Genomic DNA, 16,938 nt, shown 5'->3' with positions numbered 1-16,938 from the left:
ATCAGTTTATTCTAAGTTATTTTTACGTGTACAGAACATCAAGAGTTTTGGTCTTACAGAAAATGTATTGACTTAAGAATAATTTTTTTTAAATTTACCTTAAACATCTTCAAGCTTTTATCTTTTTCTGTTTTTTTTTTTTTTTTTTTTTTTACTTCATTTTATTTTTGGATACAAAGCAAGGTATTGTCAACATTGTCTGATCAGCCTTCAGCAAAATAAGTGGGTTTTTACGTTTTTACCCTCTGGTAACCCCCGACCTCCTCCCCCCCCCAAAAAAGACGCAAAGTATTATGGGGATGTGAAATTAGAGAATGGGATAAAATGAACAAAAAAGGCACAGGGCATAAAACCCAAAAGCATAAAGATATCAAACTAAGGTTAATGCATTTTATTGTTATATATCTATATAAAATACAATCCAAAAAGTCCCCATACATTAAGCATAGAAGTACAGAGCTTGGGCTGCCTGTGGCCAGCAACTAAGAACTTCTTAAAGGGTAGAGGCGACACTGGTGAAAAACGCACTGCGCACGCTCGGAGATGGCGTAGCGTAACTAAGGGCAACTTATATTTTTTGATGCCGGTGTTTTGATTATTTTACAAAATCGCAAAACTTAAGAAAAATACTGAAAACTTAAGGTTGTCCTTTTCGCAATAGCAAGATAATTTCGATTGTGATACACTGCTGATTTATACAAAAAAACTTTTGTTTATACAAAGCAAAAATAATCATTTGAAAATGCCGCCACTCGCGGCCCGACGACGACATCCAGCATTGCTAATTTGAAGATAATCACATAGTCGGATTCTATGTAAAGAAATTCAAAAATATCTGTAAAATTTCAAAACGAATATTTAAAAAATAGCCCTGTAGATGTGATCAATTGTTATTGTCCGCCATTTTGTTTTTTCTCCCAACGCATGCGCAGTGCGTTTTTCATCAGTGTCGGTAGAGGCTATTTCGCAAGACTCAAAACGACATCCCGAAAATGACGTCACCTTCGTGTTCCGACGGATTCGTTCCGTGTACCGACTCGTGACGTGTTTCCGGTAGCTTCACTAATCGAGACAATCATTCCGTCGGGAACACGAAGGTGACGTTATTTTCGGGATGTCGTTTTGAAAGTTTGCAATTCTTGAAAAGGTCTCCTCAGTCTGCTAGAAGATGAAGGCAAATATGTGAACGAAAAGGTTACATTTTCATTTATTGTTGGCTATTGTCAGTTTACAATAGTCTGTATTAAGTGCAAATTGTTGCAGAGCAAGCGATCTATTTATTTGACGATGAGTTATAGTGTAGAATGTTCATACCTATTATGATTACCATCAAAAAATCGTACAAAATATTCAAGCTAGAGTCGGCTAGAGCATAGAAACACGGAAATCCGCTGTCTTTAATTGTTTAATCTTGTTTTTTTTTTTTTGTTTGTTTGCGAAACGCACATTCGATATGCTTTTTCTTTGTGAGAAATGCTCAAAGGCTGGAAGCTTCGACCCCAAAATCGCCATCAAACAATACATTTATCTGGAGTTTGTCGCTCTTCCTCTTATCGCTTGCCAGTCAAACTTTGTAACTTCACACACTGGATATCTAGTAATATTATTTTCTTCTTTTCGGTTTATTTTCTCAAAGGGTTTACGAAAAGAAGGCCTCATATTTTTCCTTTCACTTTCACTTTGCTAAGACTCTGATCGTGCTGGATGATGAGATTGACCAGTCCACTCAGCTGGGGGCAAACAAAACACGAGAGAAGAAGAAAACTACAGTGTCATTGTTATTGTTATTAAAAGGTAGGTAAATTTCTTCACGGTTTTTTGAATATTTCTTTTATATTTTATACACCGACTGCCGGCTACGTATATAGCAACCACAAAATTTAACCCATCGATTATTACTCGTGCTCGGGGGGCACGAGTTTAGGTTTCGGTTGAGTTCGATCGGTCGAGTTCTTGTGTATGTTATCGAGTTTTTGGGGCTCCTGTGGCATTACATCATCCCTTATCATTGTCGTGTGATTTCAAGCCGAGACGATAGCGAAGCGATTTTTGGTTAACTATTAATGATTCTTCTCCTCGAGCAGTATTTTCTGCACGAACAAGCGAAGATCAATAAGGAGAACAGAAACAAATTCATTCAGCACGACTTTCTTTCTTTATTTGCACTCATGATATACTTTATACTTTACAATAACAAAATAGATGATAAATTAACACGTAAAATATAGATAGTGAGAAAAAAATTATGAGGTGCTGGGGAGCTGAAGTAACAAAAGTTTTCAAAGCCAGCTCCCCATCATTCACTTATAAATGACAATATTAAATATGATATACAGATACGCGAATTGCTTTAGTAAAATGAAAGAGATATACAGAATTAGTCATATGAATCCAAACAGTTATTTTTCAAAGTTTTAGAAAACAGTGATCGTGAGAGCCGTTTTGTATTCGCAATTTTATAAAATAAATTAAATAGTACGCACGCTGTGATTGGTTGATAGCCATGTTTGCATGAGAATATGTAAACACAGTTGTGACGTCACAACTTTCGTGTCTTCCCGGTACAAGTTCAAAAATTAAAAATTTACAGTTTCTTTCGAGGGAAAAAACGCCCCCAAAAATGTATTTTGAAGACGAAGTTCCAAATTTTGACTTGTGTCAGGGCCACAGGCATAACCCTATGGTCTCATGCAGGTCTTTCTGATCGTAATATCATGACGATCTCTCGTTAGTCACCGCAAAGAGAATTCCCTCAGGAGTTACAACACACGTCCTTCGTCAGAACTGCTGCGGTTGTTCAGCGACGAGCTTTCTCATGATTTAAATGCACCGCTCGATAAAGAATACAAGTATTTCAAGGAAACAGTCAGCAGCTTCAAACTTTTTCCAGCGATAGCTCTTCAGCTCCACAAAATATCTTCTCGAGGCAAGACGAAACAATCAACTTCGCTGCCATGTTTTCTCGCTGGCGCAAATTGAGCAAAACCACGTTTCTTTCAACCGAGAATTCCATTCACAGTGACACTTGTTATCCACTTTTGATCATTTTCGTAAAGATAATCAATTCTGAAATCTTTTATTAAGATTTCTATTCAATCTTTGGACATTTCTTTGTATTTGTTTTAAAGTTTTAGAATGATAAATGTTTAAAATAGCTAGCGATTTTTTCTTGCTTCACATTTGCCTCCTTGGCGTTTATTACACAAAATTTGATTGGCTAACGATCGAAGTTCGTGATGTATGGAGAATTTGTATTTTGATATGAGAATCAAATTCAAATAAAGATTTATTTTCTTGCAAGTGGTAATGTTTTCCCTTAGTATTTATTTTATAAAAGCAATAGAAAACTTTTTTCTCTGTGTTTACATAGCCTGATAGCAACACTCGGGGGGTTGGGAGAATTCTCGACAGTTATGCAAGCCCTCGACTACGTCTCGGGTTTGTATAACTGTCTCGAATTCTCCCAACCTCCCCTCGTGTTGCTATCAGGCTATGTAAACACGGAAAAAGTTTTCTATTGCTTAATTATTGAACTCCAAATTTTTGGTCCTGAAAATTTTAATGAGAACTTACCAAAGTTAGTTTTTATTGTTATATTATTGTTAGTTTTTATTTTATTATTTTCGTTATATTCTATTGAACTTGACAATATAGATATTCTTGTAGCCTATATTTATGTAGCTATATTAACTGTTGGCTTCAAAGTCTATTCACGAAGGAACATGAGGTACATAGCAATATTTATTTTAAGATTCTATTTGATTAAAGATGCAAGATAAATAATTTGCTACGCACATTCCATGGTTTGATCTTTGCCGTTTGAAGCGTATATGATCTCCTTTAATTTTTCTTCAAAAAATGGTGATTCATTAAAAAATATCGATAAATTATAAAATTATAAATTGTAAAGCAATTATGAGAGAGGTCTTGAGCAAATATTAACATGTATTTACGTTTTAAATGAAGATTTTTGATTTTAAAGTGAGCCATCCAATTCCCGTGCGAATTTTCGTATGCCAAAATCTGGACCAGAACTGGAATTGGAGTTCAAGATTGAGTTGAGTTATTCTATGACTTTGATGAGTGTGGCATAAACGCTCTGCCTCAAACGGCTTTCAACACTGTCATTTGAAATTTTGCGACTTAATTTTACTTCTCCTTTAGATTCTTAGAGCTTCCAGGTATCCCAGTTTACCCTGCTCACAGGGATTGTTTACAATGTAACCTAATTTGTGCAGTTTCCAGAAATCATCCATACCCACCCCACAGAGGAATTTCCCATGAGTAGGGGAGGGGGGGGGGGGGGGGGGTCAGAGAAAGAACAAAAATTACTGAGTTTGTATGGAAGAAAATTGGAATTTCCGGGGGTAGGGGGGTGTCTTAAAAAAAGTCCTCTGTGAGGGGGGTATGGATTATTTTTGGAACTACACATTGTTTTTGAAGGAGTTTATGAATGTCTATAATACTATTTGAGATGTACCTATGTTTCTTGCATCTTTCCAAAAAAAACTCTGAATCGCTGTTTTACCTTCAGTTTTAGCGGCCCCATGCACTGCGAACCCATATAAAATATTAGGTAATACAATGGTATTGAATAAATCATCAATAACTGTTTGATTGTACCCTTCTTCTCTAAGTATTCTAAGTACATGTAGGCACTTGTTTGCTTATGTTAGTTTGCTCTTCATATAACTAGTAAATCTAGTGTGTGACTGGAAGGTGACACCAAACAGAACAAGTTCCTTTACCTGAGGTATTCTAGCAATTTATCAAAGTTCTCTACATTGCCCTTTTTCACTAATTAAAGCGTACTGTTCCTTACATTTAGTGGGATTACAAGTCATAGAATTAGTATAGGACCATTCTAAAAAACTGTGTTACTAATTCGCTAGAACAGTCTTAAAATCCCTCCACACAGGGACAACTGGATTGTAAAACTGCCTGATTTCAAAATGACTCTAGACAAAGTTGCAATTCAGTAGTAGTGCTTATTCGCAATTTTAAAGTCAATGAGTTAGACATCTATCTATAAGAGATAGATCACTGAATCTTAACAGAGACAAAAAATACCTTGCAAACAAGTTTTTTTTAGAGCACGTTCTGGTAAGTTGGGTAAATGTTAAGAGACTGGTCATAACATAAAGGAGGGGGGGGGGGGGGTAAATCTGGATTTGAAGGAGCTCTTTTTCTGCTGGCCCAGTATAAAGTGAGGTGGAAAAAAACACTCCAAGTTTCCCTGCAGGAACTACAAACAACCCACCCCCTGCAAAATAAAGATGTGTGCAGGGATGTAACTAAACAATTTTACAGATGAAAATTGTTACTTCAATAATAGGTGGGTAATGGGCCAAAAGCATGTTTATTGTTCCACAAGGTAAATCCAACTAGCTAGGAGGGTTTGGTGGCAGGACTCAAAGTAATTTTAAAAATCTAACCTCTTAGAAATGCTGTTTACTTAATTTTGGTAATAAACTCATTCAAAGTGATTCCATATCATTTAAATAGGAATAATAATAATAACAATAATAATAATGATGATAATAATGATAATGATAATAATAATAACCTTTATTTAACATGGTCAATCAGTGTACTTAGCTAAAGGCTACTTTGCAGACATGCCACAAAAAAATAGACAGTATAAAGAAAAAGTAATTTATAAGCTAGTTATATATAAGGATAGACTATAGAAAATGAAAAAAAACAACATAAGGCAACTCCTTGTATGTTTTTATATGATATCTGAGCCCATCCCACACGGCTTACCGCCTCATCTAATAAATTAATTAGGATGCATATAGAAATTTAAAAATTCATGGAAAATTTAGAAACAATTAGCAATATGGAACAAAAACGAACAAAAAAAAAAAAGAGAGAGAGGTACATTAGACAAACGAGTGAAACGAATAAAAAAAAGAATATATATGAACATATATGTAATTGTATATAAAAAGAAAAACTGATAATAGGAACAATAACAGTTTTCTTTTAATGAAGCTTAGCTTAATTTATTTTACATGTAGATTTTCAGATGGGAAAATTCAGTAGACAGCCAGGAATTTTTCTCTTCTCCTGGTTGTTATCTACATCCCTATAAAACACTTCAAACTTAGAGTTTTTATTCTTCACACACATCACTACAAGAAAACAATAAAGAAAAAAAAATTGAATTGATAATTACAATGATATATATATATATATACAGCCCTTTGCAAAAATTTTGTAAAAGTCAAGTATATCTACATATCCATATATAAACTGATTTCCAGATTTTTAGAAAAAACGATTTTCAACCAAAAGTTAGCCAAATATCTAGTATTAATGTTTACAATGTACACTATGATTATATTTCACCGAAAACATTGTATTTAACCTCTATTAAAACGTTTTTTAAAATTGAAAATTACCAATAATGCACCCGATATATCGATATATCGATATTCATTTTATTTACAGAATTTTTGCAAAGCGCTATATATATATATATGTATGTATGTATGTATATATATAAAGGTTCAAACGCTAGGGCGAGGTCCTGAATTCTAATGCAAAACCGAGCCCGTGCGTCTGAACTGGTTTTAAAAATCAACCACGCCCTTAATTTATTGTTTGATGTAGGTTCTAAATTCTTCGGAAACCCAGATTCTTAAAGCCGGGGGTGGAATTGATATCAACAGGGGAGAACGGGGCTGAATTATAAACCCGGGATAGGTTTTTAATTACACGGATATATTTTAAAGCTTATACAACCATAAGGTTTTGTATGCGCATCGGTGCGACGGCACTTTTCCCAGCTCTTGAAAATCCTGAAATTTTCATCTCTAAACCTTCACAATTTGTCTTTTAAATGGTGGAAATCAACTCTTTACCAATTAGAAGTCTATTTAAGGACGAAAAATGGCCAAGATACCGCGGAACAAGGGCAGGAAAGCAAGTAAAAGACCGAGATTCACGCCAACACCCAATCAATGTCATCTCTTTAGGAGCAGTGAACCATGTCCCGACCGCTACAAGAACAAGTCACACAAGTCGCAATATTGACAATCTTATTACGGTTTCTACTAACTCCCAATCTCAAAATTCTAAGCTCAATTTTGTTCCTTCTGGAATGAGCACGTGTATAATGCCGTTAAGAAAGTTAAGAAACGTTTATACTTTCTAAGCCAACTGAAACGAGCTCAAGTTAAACCCAAAGATCTTACAACCTTTTATATCACATGTATAAGATCAGTGATGGATTACGCATGTCCATTATTTCATAATAGCCTGCCACAATACTTATCTAAAGATTTGAAATTTTGCCAGAAACGAGCTCTACGTATTATCTATCCATATGTAAGCTACGATCAAGCTTTGAGAGAAACAGGCTTAAAGTCCTTGTATAAGAGGCGAGAGGAACTTACTTCTAAGTTATTCAATGACGCATGTATACCTGCCCACAAACTAAACAAGCTTTTACCAAAAGAATTTGCGTGCTCGTATAATTTACGAAGAACACGATCATTTACCAATCCTAAGACTTCAACAAAAATGACTCAGTTAAGCTTTATAAATTTTAACGCATGCTATTCATACTTAATGTAATTTAGTAAACATAGATTTTAAAGTACATATATCTTTCTTATAATTTTAAATTCCTATTTTAAATCGAATTTATAGTCATCAATAGCCTTATACTTGTAATTTTAAGTTATTCGTATTTTATTCATTATATTTCTATGTAACATAAACGCAATTCAGCCTATAGGCTGCAATGTTTTCTGAATAAAAACTATGCAAAACTGTGCACGTGCAAAAAAAAAGAAAAAAAAAAGGAGATGGATGAGCGGACCTAAAGCTTTTGTGTGTGTGTGTGTGGCTGGGTAACTAAGAGTACGAACTTTCCCAACACAGTCGAGGATGGTTGTTGGTGGTTGGGACGGTCGGTTTACTTTTATTTAGTCTCTAAGAATCTAAAGGAAAAGTGGAAATAAGCTGCAACCTGTTTTGAACGACAGTGTCGAAAGCAGCGTTTATACCATGGTACTGATCAATGTCATCGAATAACTCAATCTGGAACTCCAAATTCCAATTCCAATTCCGGTCAGGATTTTGGCATAGGTAATTAAGTTGTCGCGACGAGGCTTTATAAACGTTCAATCGCACGGGAATTTTATAGCTGGCTTTACAGCGCCTTTCATAATTACGCGAGCTCGCCAAATTTGAGAAGGGGTTAGCACGTGCTACCTACATCTGGTGGCCCGCATCTCCTGGCCCCACACGCATCTCCTGGCCCCTTGGCCATAACTCCGGAACGATGCATGCTACGGTAACGAAACTTGGTAGCATTGGTGAGACTTGTGTTGTCAATCATCAGACCACGTGACATGACGTGACGTCACATATCACCTGACTTGCGAATTATACATTTTCGCCGATCTTCCTCGCGCCAATAGTCATTACAATGAATGCTATGGTAATGAAACTTTGTAGAAAGGATAACTCGTGTTGTCAATCATCTGAACACGTGACATGACTGACGTCACATCACGTGACTTGCGAAATTTTGTATGTAATCATGGCATTAAACGAAGAAATATTCACTTTAAAGACCTTGAGCAGTTTTTACGATGCTAATTGCGATCAATCAGGCTTTGACAATGACCATTCAAACAAAACCTTTCGGTCCTTCGCAAACCTACAGTTTTGTATTAGTGGTGCGATAACAAGAAGTTTTATAAACACTTAAATTTTATTACGCGTTTACTGAAATCAATAAATATTCCATTTTATCGAATTTTATTAAATCTATAGCTGTATTAATAAATATGATCGATATTCTGCAGTCTAAATATGTGTGCAATGCAAAAAAAGTTAACGTCTTTCTAAGCTCATTTTAATAAGATCATCAATCTTTCTAAATAAAGTAAGAATAAATAAAACAATAATTTACTCTCGTTATGACTGTAACAGTACTGTTGTTCTTCTAAGTCACGTGGTATGTGACATGCCTTGTCACGTGGTCAGATGATTGACAACATGGGTCAACGAGATGCGAGTCCACCAGATGTAGGGTAGGATGGGGCCACCAGAGGTATGTGGAAGCGAGTCCGATTAACAAGTTTTATAAATAATTCATGATTACATACCATAATCGGCGATAATGTTTGGTTGTTAAACCATGTGACATGTGATGTCACGCCATGTCACGTGGTCAGATCATTCACATCACAAGTTTTGCCCATTTCAGACCAAGTTTCGTTACCATAGCATTCATTGTAATGAGTTTTCGCAAAAATCGGCGAAAATGTTTTGTTCGTAAGTCACGTGGTATGTGACATAGCGCCATGTCACGTGGTCAGATGACTGACAACCCAAGTCTCACCCATCGTACCAAGTTTCGTTACCATAGCATTCATTGTAATTTCCTACATCAATAGACCAGAGCTTTATCAAGATGGCAGTGAAATTTCTACAGCTCGTCCTATTTAAGTCTTGGAGAAAACGTTTTTTAAAGTGAGGTGTACCTAAAGAGCTCACCCCGCTAGAAATAATTAATTCAATATCGGTCGACGACAACGCTCTCGGACATTCCACAAGGTTAAATTTGGACAGGTTCGGCAGAATATCTGCATAAATACAATGACATTGAAGGTGTCGTTATGTCGTCGTTATGCAAATATTCTCCCAAAGTTAACCGTGTGGAACGACATGAGAATTGTCGACCGACGAGGTTAGCTCTTGAGGTTCACATTGTGACAGCCTTGTGACAATTATCAAAGTGATTGATTTGGGGTGGAGCTGCGTATCACTTACCGGAAATTAATGTCTACGCATGTTCTTTTTTCGTTAGTTTCTGAGATTCTAGGCTAAGCGAAGGATTAGGAACAAGACGCGCGTATAGGTGTTCCCTGTGTCATGCACAGAGGCTCAGTACAGCTGAAGAAGTTTGCAATTTTAATAAAATAATTTTGTAATAGCAAACAACAAGGTTCAATACTATGGCAAACAGTTTTAATAGCAGTCAACTTTATACAATGATTTCTTCAAGAAAATAATGGATGATAAAGTCATACCCACTCTTATGCAGGCACAATTGTCTCCAGATAACATTTTGGTTTGCTTCGTCTTATCATCCCGGTTTTTGGATAACAACTCGACGCATGCTCAGATAGAAAAATGCCGATTCCGGGCAGAGATTTCTTTCTTAACGATCGCTGAGAACAACAAAAGCCAGTAATGCGAAAAGATTCAACAACAAAAATAAAAATAGGAAAAGGAATCTCAGCTAGTAGGGTAGCTGTCGCCTTAAAAGATACACGTGCTTAATTAGATGATACGCGGATACTTGGATCCAGCGTGTGATTTTGTAATTGCTTCCTTGGTAAAGAAAAAAGCAAACTTCACCATGCTAACTTGTAACTACAAAATTGTGAGCAAAATAAATAAACTTGCTATTGATATTTGAAATATTTGCACATTCAGATGGCGACCAAGGAATATACAGACGAGGAGCTCAACTACTTCCGTCTATGTTACGTCTTCACTCATAATGTACCCGAGGGATTACGAACAGTTTTCAAGCAACAATGGAACGCGCGTTACCAGCCTACACACGGCGAATGGAATGATGTACCCAAAAATGCAACCGATTTCTGCAACATGGAATCACCTGGAAATCAAAGACGTAATGCAAGACTTCTCACTATCATGGCAAACGGTAACACTAATGAATGGGACTGCACTTGTCTCTTTTATGCTCTTCTTTTCTCAGATTGTCTCGGGCCATATCTAAATACCACTGTACAGACAAGCATTGACGAACTGAGAGAAATCCGCAATGAACCTTTTGCCCACACTGCTGATGGAAGTCTTACAGACGTGGATTTTAAAGACACCATGCGGAAAGTCTTGGCTGCTTTTAAGGCGTTGGGGCTGGATACGACGGAAGTGAATGAAGTGAAAACCCAGAAAAGCTTTCCAACAGAGGAACTAAGTAGTATTCAACAACAGCTAAATAATGAGAGGAAACGCTATGTCAAATTTCATTCCTTCTGTGTCTTACCACCCAAACCTTCCCATGACACCACTGATCGCGTAGATGAAATCAAGACAATAAACCACGAGATGGAAAAGTTGCGAAGCACGAAGAAAAATGAGACGACGGTCATCTACTTGTCTGGTAACCCAGGATGTGGAAAGAGTGAGATTGCCAGGCAGATTGGAAATAACTACTTTAACAAAGTTCCTGAAGATACAACCCATCTTAAGTTTGTATTCACCTTCAACGCATCCAACATCGACACGCTTCTTGGATCGTACGTGGATTTCGCTGCCAGACTCGGCTGTGACGAAGACTCTGTTACAAGAATTGCTACATCAAAAGACCTCACTCCAGAAGAGAAAATCGAAAATATGAAAAGTTTGGTCAATCCAAAAGTGCAGATTTATTCATCGTGGCTGATCATTGTGGACAACGTAAATGATTTGAAATCAGTTTCAAAGTACTTGCCTCAAGCGGGAGAAAAGACAAGTGGTGATGGTCAAATCCTCGTCACCACTCAAGACAGTCAATCCATTCCACTTGACCCCTATACATATCATTATTCATCTCTTAAGGTAGGGATGCAAAAAGAAGACGCCATTGCATTACTTTCCCAAATCTCTGGTATTACTAGTGATCGAGACACTTTACTTAACATTGCCAGTGCTCTTGATTTCCAACCGCTTGCTTTGGCTTGTGCAGCAATTTACGTGCAGCGAATATTTAACTCTACTGACCAATGTAAAACAAAATGGGAGAACTATTTGCTCAAACTACAAGAAGGAAAGCGTGAGGCAACCGAAGAGGTTTACAAAAAGACCACTTTGACGTATAAATCAGCAATGACAGATGCTGTCAGGCTTGCTCTTGGGAGTGTAGTAAATGAAGACAAGATTATGATGCATGCTTTTCAGTTCCTGTCAGTCATAGCCAATGAACCAATACCATTGAAATATGTTGTGCAATATGTAATGAGCTGTATGCCCGATAAAGACCAAGACGTTATTGCTGATCATATTAGATTGAGTTCGCTGGTCATTTTATCTGAAGATGTAGAAATTTCAAAATTAATTCGTGTACATCAAGTGGTTTACCATGGCCTGCAGCAATTGTTTCACGATGATGAAATGGATATTTCAAAACTGATGTCAGTGTTTTCAGATCTCGTCTCTTTTAAAAACTTTTACGATGTAACCAAAGCAGAAATCATCGCCACACGATTGTTTACGCCACATTTTGTGGTTATATCAAGTAAACGTAACCTGCGTCTATTGGAACATTCCATCTTACCAACAAAATATCTCAATGTCGCTGACTGTTTATTCAAAGCAGGAAGTATCTGTCTAGTGCAGGGAAGTTATAAGGCCTCTGAGATCTTCCTAGAAATATGTCTGTCAATCCAACAACATGCATACCATAGTGGTCCAGAAATGGCTCAAGACCAAAACTTCAACTCAAATATCGCAGAAATGAATAAATCGCACAAAGATAAACAAAGCCATCTTGAGAGTAAACTGAGTAGTGGTGATGTAGGCGTTGCCTTGGCCAATACATTAAAACGCCTGAGTGACTTATATATTGATCTAAGAAATTACAAAAAAGCACAAATACATCTGGATGAAGCACTGGTGATCGAAGAGAGTTTGTACAGAGGAGATCATCCGGAACTGGTTATTACGTTAAAGAACCTGGGTGTCTGCCTCATGCATCTTGGGCAACACGAAAAGGCAGAAGCATTTTTACGGAGAGCCCTGATGATCCAAGAAAAAAGTCCAGGTGAAAACAATACCGTGTTGCCTGACATATCAATTATTATGGTTATGTTAATTCAAAGACATGGAGAATTGGAAAAAGCCAAGACGTATCGCGAAAGAGCACTTGAGTTCGAGCAAAAACTCCGTGACAATGGATATCCACGGCTAGCTGACACCGTTAATGACCTCGGGGTTTGTTTATCAAACTTTGAAGATGAAGAAAAAGAAAAAACTTTCTATAAAAAAGCACTGAAAAAAATGGAAAGTGTACATCATAAAAATTATCCAGACAAAGCCAATACACTAGAAAACATTGGAGTTTCATTATGTCAATTAAAAAGAGACGAAAGAGCAAAAAGGTACTTTGAAAAAGCATTAACGATTTACGAAATTGGAAATGATCAGCTGTTACTAAATAGACTAGGTCCGTGTCTCATCGGATTAAAAGAATACGACAAGGCCAAAGCGTATTATGAGAAAGCATTGTCCATTAGCGAGAAAAGTGAAAATGAAAATGATCCACTGCTGGCTTCTACCCTAAATATCCTTGGTTTCTGCCATAAAAAGCTAGAACAATATGACAAGGCAAAAGTATACTATGAGAGAGCACTGTCCATTCGTGAGAAAGGAGACAATGAAAATGATCCACAGCTGGCTTCTACCCTAAATATCCTTGGTTTCTGCCATAAAAAACTAGAACAATATGACAAGGCAAAAGTATACTATGAGAGAGCACTGTCCATTCGTGAGAAAGGAGACAATGAAAATGATCCACAGCTGGCTTCTACCCTAAATAACCTTGGTTTCTGCCATAAAAAACTAGAACAATATGACAAGGCAAAAGTATACTATGAGATAGCACTGTCCATTAGTGAGAAATGAGACAATGAAAATGATCCACAGCTGGCTACTACGCTAAATAACCTCGGTTCTTGCCATAATGAACTAAAAGAATACGACAAGGCCAAAGTATACTTTGAGAGAGCACTGTCCATTCGAGAGAAAGAAGACAAAGAAAATGATTCACAACTGGCTACTACGCTAAATAACCTCGGTGTCTGCCATGTAGGTCTAAAAGAATACGACAAGGCTAAAGTATACTATGAGAGAGCACTGTCCATTCAAGAAAAAGAAGACGATGAAATTGATTCACAAATGGCTACTACGCTAAATAACCTCGGTGCCTGCCATAATGAACTAAAAGAATACGACAAGGCCAAAGTATACTTGGAGAGAGCACTGTCTATTCAAGAAAAAGAAGACGATGAAAATGATTCACAACTGGCTACTACGCTAAATAACCTCGGTGTCTGCCATAATGAACTAAAAGAATACGACAAGGCCAAAGTATACTATGAGAGAGCACTGTCCATTCGTGAGAAAGGAGACAATGAAAATGATCCACTGCTGGCTTCTACCCTAAATATCCTTGGTTTCTGCCATAAAAAACTAGAACAATATGACAAGGCAAAAGTATACTATGAGAGAGCACTGTCCATTCGTGAGAAAGGAGACAATGAAAATGATCCACAGCTGGCTTCTACCCTAAATAACCTTGGTTTCTGCCATAAAAAACTAGAACAATATGACAAGGCAAAAGTATACTATGAGAGAGCACTGTCCATTCGTGAGAAAGGAGACAATGAAAATGATCCACAGCTGGCTACTACGCTAAATAACCTCGGTTGTTGCCATAATGAACTAAAAGAATACGACAAGGCCAAAGTATACTTGGAGAGAGCACTGTCCATTCGAGAGAAAGAAGACAAAGAAAATGATTCACAACTGGCTACTACGCTAAATAACCTCGGTGCCTGCCATGTAGGTCTAAAAGAATACGACAAGGCTAAAGTATACTATGAGAGAGCACTGTCCATTCAAGAAAAAGAAGACGATGAAATTGATTCACAAATGGCTACTACGCTAAATAACCTCGGTGCCTGCCATAATGAACTAAAAGAATACGACAAGGCCAAAGTATACTTGGAGAGAGCACTGTCTATTCAAGAAAAAGAAGACGATGAAAATGATTCACAACTGGCTACTACGCTAAATAACCTCGGTGTCTGCCATAATGAACTAAAAGAATACGACAAGGCCAAAGTATACTATGAAAGAGCACTGTCCATTTGAGAGAAAGGAGAAAATAAAAATGATCCACAGCTGGCTTCTACGCTAAATAACCTCGGTTTCTGCCATAATGAACTAAAAGAATACGACAAGGCCAAAGTATACTTGGAGAGAGCACTGTCTATTCAAGAAAAAGAAGACGATGAAAATGATTCACAACTGGCTACTACGCTAAATAACCTCGGTGTCTGCCATAATGAACTAAAAGAATACGACAAGGCCAAAGTATACTATGAAAGAGCACTGTCCATTTGAGAGAAAGGAGAAAATAAAAATGATCCACAGCTGGCTTCTACGCTAAATAACCTCGGTTTCTGCCATAATGAACTAAAAGAATACGACAAGGCCAAAGTATACTTGGAGAGAGCACTGTCCATTCGAGAGAAAGGAGAAAATAAAAATGATCCACAGCTGGCTTCTACGCTAAATAACCTCGGTTTCTGACATAATGAACTAAAAGAATACGACAAGGCCAAAGTATACTTGGAGAGAGCACTGTCTATTCAAGAAAAAGAAGACGATGAAAATGATTCACAACGGCTACTACGCTAAATAACCTCGGTTTCTGCCATAATGAACTAAAAGAATACGACAAGGCCAAAGTATTCTATGAAAGAGCACTGTCCATTCGAGAGAAAGGAGAAAATAAAAATGATCCACAGCTGGCTTCTACGCTAAATAACCTCGGTTTCTGCCATAATGAACTAAAAGAATACGACAAGGCCAAAGTATACTTGGAGAGAGCACTGTCCATTCAAGAAAAAGAAGACGATGAAATTGATTCACAAATGGCTACTACGCTAAATAACCTTGGTTTCTGCCATAATGAACTAAAAGAATACGACAAGGCTAAACCGTGCTATGAGAGAGCACTGTCCATTCGCGAGAAGGGTACTCTGGAATTCAGAGATGTTTTAGTCGAGAATGGTAGTCACGAGAGCCGAGGAGCTAAGCGACGAAACGAGTCACGAAGTCACTCACGAAGCCACGAAAGTCGAGAAGCAAAGCGACGGAAGGAGTCACGAAGCCACGAGAGTCGAGAAGCAAAGGGAACTTAACACGAAAACCAACAGGAATGACTTTAGCATGAAGAGAACGACCAATGAAATAGATATGACTAGCAAAGCGTGTGTTACCGTAGACACCTATCATATTTCATCTCGCTCACGTGCCTCATTATAGTTTAGTTAACACAAGTCTTGATACGAACATGTAACAGCCGATTTAGCCGCGAAAATTGTATGTAATTGCCCTTTTCTATCTCTACATATCGTTCAACCATTTATGTTCAACCTATTGATTGTATACACACTTAGCAAGCACCATGTGATTCCTTATCGTTATTCTATAGCCTTTAGTAGTTAATAAGACTATTTCTAATAGCCTACGATTAGAGACATTTACTATGTTATTAGTGTAACTCAGTTGTGGTACTACCTATAATGCCATCCTTATAATAATCAAGTGTAACCAGTGGACTGTTATATTCATTGTACTATTCATAATTGTATTTCAGTCGACCTCTCAGTGAATAAACTATCATAGTGACAAAACCGTGGTTATTTGCTGTGCGAGTCCGGCAACTCGCGTGTTACTAACGTATACGCCGCTACAGCGTGTTTTAGCGAGAATAAGGTTAAAGAGTTTGAGAGCGAGATTAGAGCTAATGTTAGGAAAAGGAAATAAAAACTTACCATTTCCTTGCGGAGTATTATTATTGTAGAAGATATTTTTCCCTTTCATTGATCTCAATATATTTAGGAACTTCATGAAACTCGCACTCACATATATACATCTATTTCTTTACTCTTGATTAAATGAAGATTCATTATCTCTGGTATCGTTGATATTCCATAAGATTAAATTTTTGAATGTGTGATGCTGGGATGTGTCGATGTGTAGTGTGTTGATGCGGCTAACGAATGTGTCCCTATCCAATCCAAAAGAACAAACTCAATAACAATCTCCGATATTCCTCTTGAAAACTAAAGTTCACGTGCTGTATTATCTATCTCATTCCTACCCCAATAG

Source organism: Actinia tenebrosa, unplaced genomic scaffold, assembly GCF_029948245.1.
Source record: "Actinia tenebrosa isolate PJP-AT-01 unplaced genomic scaffold, QUT_ActTen_1.0 PGA_scaffold16__25_contigs__length_10494907, whole genome shotgun sequence".
Classification (NCBI taxonomy): domain Eukaryota; kingdom Metazoa; phylum Cnidaria; class Anthozoa; order Actiniaria; family Actiniidae; genus Actinia; species Actinia tenebrosa.
Note: the sequence above shows the minus strand (reverse complement) of the source record.